An 8,590-nucleotide genomic window follows, 5' to 3' on the forward strand; every position below is an offset into this window, starting at 1 on the left:
ATTACTGATAACGACATTACCAGTCTAAAGTTTGATTATATTACTGATAACGACATTACCAGTCTAAAGTTTGATTACATTACTCATAACGACATTACCAGTCTAAAGTTTGATTACATTACTCATAACGACATTACCAGTCTAAAGTTTGATTATATTACTGATAACGACATTACCAGTTTAAAGTTTGATTACACTACTGATAACGACATTACCAGTTTAAAGTTTGATTACATTACTGATAACGACATTACGAATTTAAAGTTTGATTACATTACTGATAACGACCTTACGAATTTAAAGTTTGATTACACTACTGATAACGACATTACCAGTTTAAAGTTTGATTACACTACTGATAACGACATTACCAGTTTAAAGTTTTATTACATTACTGATAACGACATTACCAGTTTAAAGTTTCATTACATTACTGATAACGACATTACTAGTTTAATGTTTGATTACATTACTGATAACGACATTACTAGTTTAAAGTTTGATTACATCACTGATAACGACATTACCAGTCTAAAGTTTGATTATATTACTGATAACGACATTACTAGTTTAAAGTTTGATTACATCACTGATAACGACATTACCAGTCTAAAGTTTGATTACACTACTGATAACGACATTACCAGTTTAAAGTTTGATTATATTACTGATAACGACATTACCAGTTTAAAGTTTGATTACATTACTGATAACGACATTACCAGTTTAAAGTTTGATTACACTACTGATAACGACATTACCAGTTTAAAGTTTCATTACACTACTGATAACGACATTACCAGTTTAATGTTTGATTACATTACTGATAACGACATTACGAATTTAAAGTTTGATTACATTACTGATAACGACCTTACGAATTTAAAGTTTGATTACATTACTGATAACGACCTTACGAATTTAAAGTTTGATTACACTACTGATAACGACATTACCAGTTTAATGTTTGATTACACTACTGATAACGACATTACCAGTTTAAAGTTTCATTACACTACTGATAACGACATTACCAGTTTAAAGTTTGATTACATTACTGATAACGACATTACCAGTTTAAAGTTTGATTACATTACTGATAACGACATTACCAGTTTAAAGTTTCATTACACTACTGATAACGACATTACCAGTCTAAAGTTTGATTACATTACTGATAACGACATTACCAGTTTAAAGTTTGATTATATTACTGATAACGACATTACCAGTTTAAAGTTTGATTATATTACTGATAACGACATTACCAGTTTAAAGTTTGATTATATTACTGATAACGACATTACCAGTTTAAAGTTTCATTACACTACTGATAACGACATTACCAGTTTAAAGTTTGATTACACTACTGATAACGACATTACCAGTTTAAAGTTTGATTACACTACTGATAACGACATTACCAGTTTAAAGTTTGATTACATTACTGATAACGACATTACCAGTTTAAAGTTTGATTACACTACTGATAACGACATTACCAGTTTAAAGTTTGATTATATTACTGATAACGACATTACCAGTTTAAAGTTTGATTATATTACTGATAACGACATTACCAGTTTAAAGTTTCATTACACTACTGATAACGACATTACCAGTTTAAAGTTTGATTATATTACTGATAACGACATTACCAGTTTAAAGTTTGATTACATTACTGATAACGACATTACCAGTTTAAAGTTTGATTACACTACTGATAACGACATTACCAGTTTAAAGTTTGATTATATTACTGATAACGACATTACCAGTTTAAAGTTTGATTACATTACTGATAACGACATTACCAGTTTAAAGTTTCATTACACTACTGATAACGACATTACCAGTTTAAAGTTTGATTACATTACTGATAACGACGACCAGTTTAAAGTTTTTATTACCAGTTTAAAGTTTGATTACATTACTGATAACGACATTACCAGTTTAAAGTTTGATTACACTACTGATAACGACATTACCAGTTTAAAGTTTGATTACATTACTGATAACGACATTACCAGTTTAAAGTTTGATTACATTACTGATAACGACATTACCAGTTTAAAGTTTGATTACATTACTGATAACGACATTACCAGTTTAAAGTTTGATTACATTACTGATAACGACATTACCAGTTTAAAGTTTGATTACATTACTGATAACGACATTACCAGTTTAAAGTTTGATTACATTACTGATAACGACATTACCAGTTTAAAGTTTGATTACATTACTGATAACGACATTACCAGTTTAAAGTTTGATTACATTACTGATAACGACATTACCAGTTTAAAGTTTGATTACATTACTGATAACGACATTACCAGTTTAAAGTTTGATTATATTACTGATAACGACATTACCAGTTTAAAGTTTGATTACATTACTGATAACGACATTACCAGTTTAAAGTTTGATTACATTACTGATAACGACATTACCAGTTTAAAGTTTGATTACATTACTGATAACGACATTACCAGTTTAAAGTTTGATTACATTACTGATAACGACATTACCAGTTTAAAGTTTGATTACATTACTGATAACGACATTACCAGTTTAAAGTTTGATTACATTACTGATAACGACATTACCAGTTTAAAGTTTGATTACATTACTGATAACGACATTACCAGTTTAAAGTTTGATTACACATTACTGATAACGACATTACCAGTTTAAAGTTTGATTACATTACTGATAACGACATTACCAGTTTAAAGTTTGATTACATTACTGATAACGACATTACCAGTTTAAAGTTTGATTACATTACTGATAACGACATTACCAGTTTAAAGTTTGATTACATTACTGATAACGACATTACCAGTTTAAAGTTTGATTACACTACTGATAACGACATTACCAGTTTAAAGTTTGATTACATTACTGATAACGACATTACCAGTCTAAAGTTTGATTACATTACTGATAACGACATTACCAGTTTAAAGTTTGATTACATTACTGATAACGACATTACCAGTTTAAAGTTTGATTACATTACTGATAACGACATTACCAGTTTAAAGTTTGATTACATTACTGATAACGACATTACCAGTTTAAAGTTTGATTACATTACTGATAACGACATTACCAGTTTAAAGTTTGATTACATTACTGATAACGACATTACCAGTTTAAAGTTTGATTACATTACTGATAACGACATTACCAGTTTAAAGTTTGATTACATTACTGATAACGACATTACCAGTCTAAAGTTTGATTACACTTACTGATAACGACATTACCAGTTTAAAGTTTGATTACATTACTGATAACGACATTACCAGTTTAAAGTTTGATTACATTACTGATAACGACATTACCAGTTTAAAGTTTGATTACATTACTGATAACGACATTATCAGTTTAAAGTTTGATTACATTACTGATAACGACATTACCAGTTTAAAGTTTGATAACATTACTGATAACGACATTACCAGTTTAAAGTTTGATTACATTACTGATAACGACATTACCAGTTTAAAGTTTGATTATATTACTGATAACGACATTACCAGTTTAAAGTTTGATTACATTTTACTGTTTAAAAGTTTGATTATATTACTGATAACGACATTACCAGTTTAAAGTTTGATTACATTACTGATAACGACATTACCAGTTTAAAGTTTGATTACATTACTGATAACGACATTACCAGTTTAAAGTTTGATTACATTACTGATAAACGACCAGTTTAAAGTTTGATTACGATAACGACATTACCAGTCTAAAGTTTGATCACATCACTGATAACGACATTACCAGTTTAAAGTTTGATTATATTACTGATAACGACATTACCAGTTTAAAGTTTGATTACACTGATAACGACATTACCAGTTTAAAGTTTGATTACACTACTGATAACGACATTACCAGTTTAAAGTTTGATTATATTACTGATAACGACATTACCAGTTTAAAGTTTGATTACATTACTGATAACGACATTACCAGTTTAAAGTTTGATTATACTACTGATAACGACATTACCAGTTTAAAGTTTGATTACATTACCGATAACGACATTACCAGTTTAAAGTTTGATAACACTACTGATAACGACATTACCAGTTTAAAGTTTGATTAAATTACTGATAACGACATTACCAGTTTAAAGTTTGATTACACTACTGATAACGACATTACCAGTTTAAAGTTTGATTACATTACTGATAACGACATTACCAGTCTAAAGTTTGATTATATTACTGATAACGACATTACCAGTCTAAAGTTTGATTACATTACTCATAACGACATTACCAGTCTAAAGTTTGATTACATTACTCATAACGACATTACCAGTTTAAAGTTTGATTATATTACTGATAACGACATTACCAGTTTAATGTTTGATTACATTACTGATAACGACATTACCAGTTTAAAGTTTGATTACACTACTGATAACGACATTACCAGTCTAAAGTTTCATTACATTACTGATAACGACATTACCAGTTTAAAGTTTGATTACATTACTGATAACGACATTACCAGTCTAAAGTTTGATTACACTACTGATAACGACATTACCAGTCTAAAGTTTGATTATATTACTGATAACGACATTACCAGTTTAAAGTTTGATTACACTACTGATAACGACATTACCAGTTTAAAGTTTGATTACATTACTGATAACGACATTACCAGTTTAAAGTTTGATAACACTACTGATAACGACATTACCAGTTTAAAGTTTGATTAAATTACTGATAACGACATTACCAGTTTAAAGTTTGATTACATTACTGATAACGACATTACCAGTTTAAAGTTTGATTACATTACTGATAACGACATTACCAGTTTAAAGTTTGATTACATTACTGATAACGACATTACCAGTTTAAAGTTTGATTACATTACTGATAACGACATTACCAGTTTAAAGTTTGATTACATTACTGATAACGACATTACCAGTTTAAAGTTTGATTACATTACTGATAACGACATTACCAGTTTAAAGTTTGATTACATTACTGATAACGACATTACCAGTTTAAAGTTTGATTATATTACTGATAACGACATTACCAGTTTAAAGTTTGATTACATTACTGATAACGACATTACCAGTTTAAAGTTTGATAACACTACTGATAACGACATTACCAGTTTAAAGTTTGATTAAATTACTGATAACGACATTACCAGTTTAAAGTTTGATTACATTACTGATAACGACATTACCAGTCTAAAGTTTGATCACATCACTGATAACGACATTACCAGTTTAAAGTTTGATTACATTACCATAACGACATTTACCAGCCTAAAGATTACATTACTCATAACGACATTACCAGTTTAAAGTTTGATTACATTACTGATAACGACATTACCAGTTTAATGTTTGATTACATTACTGATAACGACATTACCAGTTTAAAGTTTGATTACATTACTGATAACGACATTACCAGTTTAAAGTTTGATTACATTACTGATAACGACATTACCAGTTTAAAGTTTGATTACATTACTGATAACGACATTACCAGTTTAAAGTTTGATTACATTACTGATAACGACATTACCAGTTTAAAGTTTGATTACACTACTGATAAATCATTACCAGTTTAAAGTTTGATTACATTACTGATAACGACATTACCAGTCTAAAGTTTGATTACATTACTGATACCCATTGACATTACCAGTTTAAAGTTTGATTACATTACTGATAACGACATTACCAGTTTAAAGTTTGATTACATTACTGATAACGACATTACCAGTTTAAAGTTTGATTACACTACTGATAACGATACACGACATTACCAGTTTAAAGTTTGATTACATTACTGATAACGACATTACCAGTCTAAAGTTTGATTACATTACTGATAACGACATTACCAGTTTAAAGTTTGATTACATTACTGATAACGACATTACCAGTCTAAAGTTTGATTATACTACTGATAACGACATTACCAGTCTAAAGTTTGATTACATTACTCATAACGACATTACCAGTCTAAAGTTTGATTACATTACTCATAACCGATTATTACCAGTTTAAAGTTTGATTATATTACTGATAACGACATTACCAGTTTAATGTTTGATTACATTACTGATAACGACATTACCAGTTTAAGTTTGATTACACTACTGATAACGACATTACCAGTCTAAAGTTTCATTGCATTACTGATAACGACATTACCAGTTTAAAGTTTGATTACATTACTGATAACGACATTACCAGTCTAAAAGTTTGATTGATACTACCGATAACGACATTACTGCCAGTTTAAGGTATGATTATATTACTGATAACGACATTACCAGTTTAAAGTTTGACTACACTACTGATAACGACATTACCAGTTTAAAGTTTGATTACATTACTGATAACGACATTACCAGTTTAAAGTTTGATTACATTACTGATAACGACATTACCAGTTTAAAGTTTGATCACATCACATAACGACATACTGATAACGACATTACCAGTTTAAAGTTTGATTACATTACTGATAACGACATTACCAGTTTAAAGTTTGATTACATTACTGATAACGACATTACTAGTTTAAAGTTTGATTACATCACTGATAACGACATTACCAGTCTGAAGTTTGATTACATTACTGATAACGACATTACCAGTCTGAAAGTTTGATTACACTACTGATAACGACATTACCAGTTTAAGTTTGATTACATTACTGATAACGACATTACCAGTTTAAAGTTTGATTACATTACTGATAACGACATTACCAGTTTAAAGTTTGATTACATTACTGATAACGACATTACCAGTTTAAAAGTTTGATTACATTACTGATAACGACATTACTAGTTTAATGTTTGATTACATTACTGATAACGACATTACTAGTTTAAAGTTTGATTACATCACTGATAAACGATTATTACCAGTTTAAAGTTTGATTACACACTGATAACGACATTACCAGTTTAAAGTTTGATAACACTACTGATAACGACATTACCAGTTTAAAAGTTTGATTAAATTACTGATAACGACATTACCAGTTTAAAGTTTGATTACATTACCGATAACGACATTACCAGTTTAAAGTTTGATCACATCACTGATAACGACATTACCAGTTTAAAGTTTGATTATATTACTGATAACGACATTACCAGTTTAATGTTTGATTACATTACTCATAACGACATTACCAGTTTAAAGTTTGATTATATTACTGATAACGACATTACCAGTTTAATGTTTGATTACATTACCGACAAACGACACACCAGTAAAAAGTTTGATCAATAATCACCGATAACGACATTGCCTAAAGTTTGATCATTATCACTGGATGTTAAACGATCATTACCAGTCCAAGTTTGATTATATTACCGATAACGACATCACCAGTTTAAAAGCCTGATCAATAACCACCGACAACGACATTACCAGTTTAAAGTTTGATTTTATTACCGATAACGACATTACCAGTCTAAAGTTTGATTAATACATTACTGATAACGACATTACCAGTTTAAAGTTTGATAACACTACTGATAAACGACATTACCAGTTTAAAGTTTGATTACATTACTGATAACGACATTACCAGTTTAAAGTTTTATTACATTACTGATAACGACATTACCAGTTTAAAAGTTTGATTACATTACTGATAACGACATTACCAGTCTGAAGTTTGATTACACTACTGATAACGACATTACCAGTTTAAAGTTTGATTACATTACTGATAACGACATTACCAGTCTAAAGTTTGATTATATTACTGATAACGACACAACAGTTAAAGTTTGATTACATATTTTATAACGACATTACCAGTCTAAAGTTTGATTACATACCTCATAACGACACATTACCAGTTTAAAGTTTGATTATATTACTGATAACGACATTACCAGTTTAATGTTTGATTACATTACTGATAACGACATTACCAGTTTAAAGTTTGATTACACTACTGATAACGACATTACCAGTCTAAAGTTTTCATTGCATTACTGATAACGACATTACCAGTTTAAAGTTTGATTACATTACTGATAAACATTACCAGTTTAAAGTTTGATTACATTACTGATAACGACATTACCAGTCTAAAGTTTGATTACACTACTGATAACGACATTACCAGTCTAAAAGTATGATCATATCACTGATAACGACATTACCAGTTTAAAGTTTGATTATATTACTGATAACGACATTACCAGTTTAAAGTTTGATTACATTACTGATAACGACATTACTAGTCTAAAAGAAAGTTTGATTACATTACTGATAACGACATTACTAGTTTAAAGTTTGATTACATCACTGATAAACGACATTACCAGTCTGAAGTTTGATTATACTACTGATAACGACATTACCAGTTTAAAAGTTTGATCACATTACTGATAACGACATTACTAGTTTAATGTTTGATTACATTACTGATAAACGACATTACTAGTTTAAAGTTTGATTATATCACCGATAACGACGATACCAGTCTGAAGTTTGATTACACTACTGATAACGACATTACCAGTTTAAAGTTTGATTACATTACTG

Source organism: Tachypleus tridentatus, unplaced genomic scaffold, assembly GCF_004210375.1.
Source record: "Tachypleus tridentatus isolate NWPU-2018 unplaced genomic scaffold, ASM421037v1 Hic_cluster_1, whole genome shotgun sequence".
NCBI lineage: Eukaryota > Metazoa > Arthropoda > Merostomata > Xiphosura > Limulidae > Tachypleus > Tachypleus tridentatus.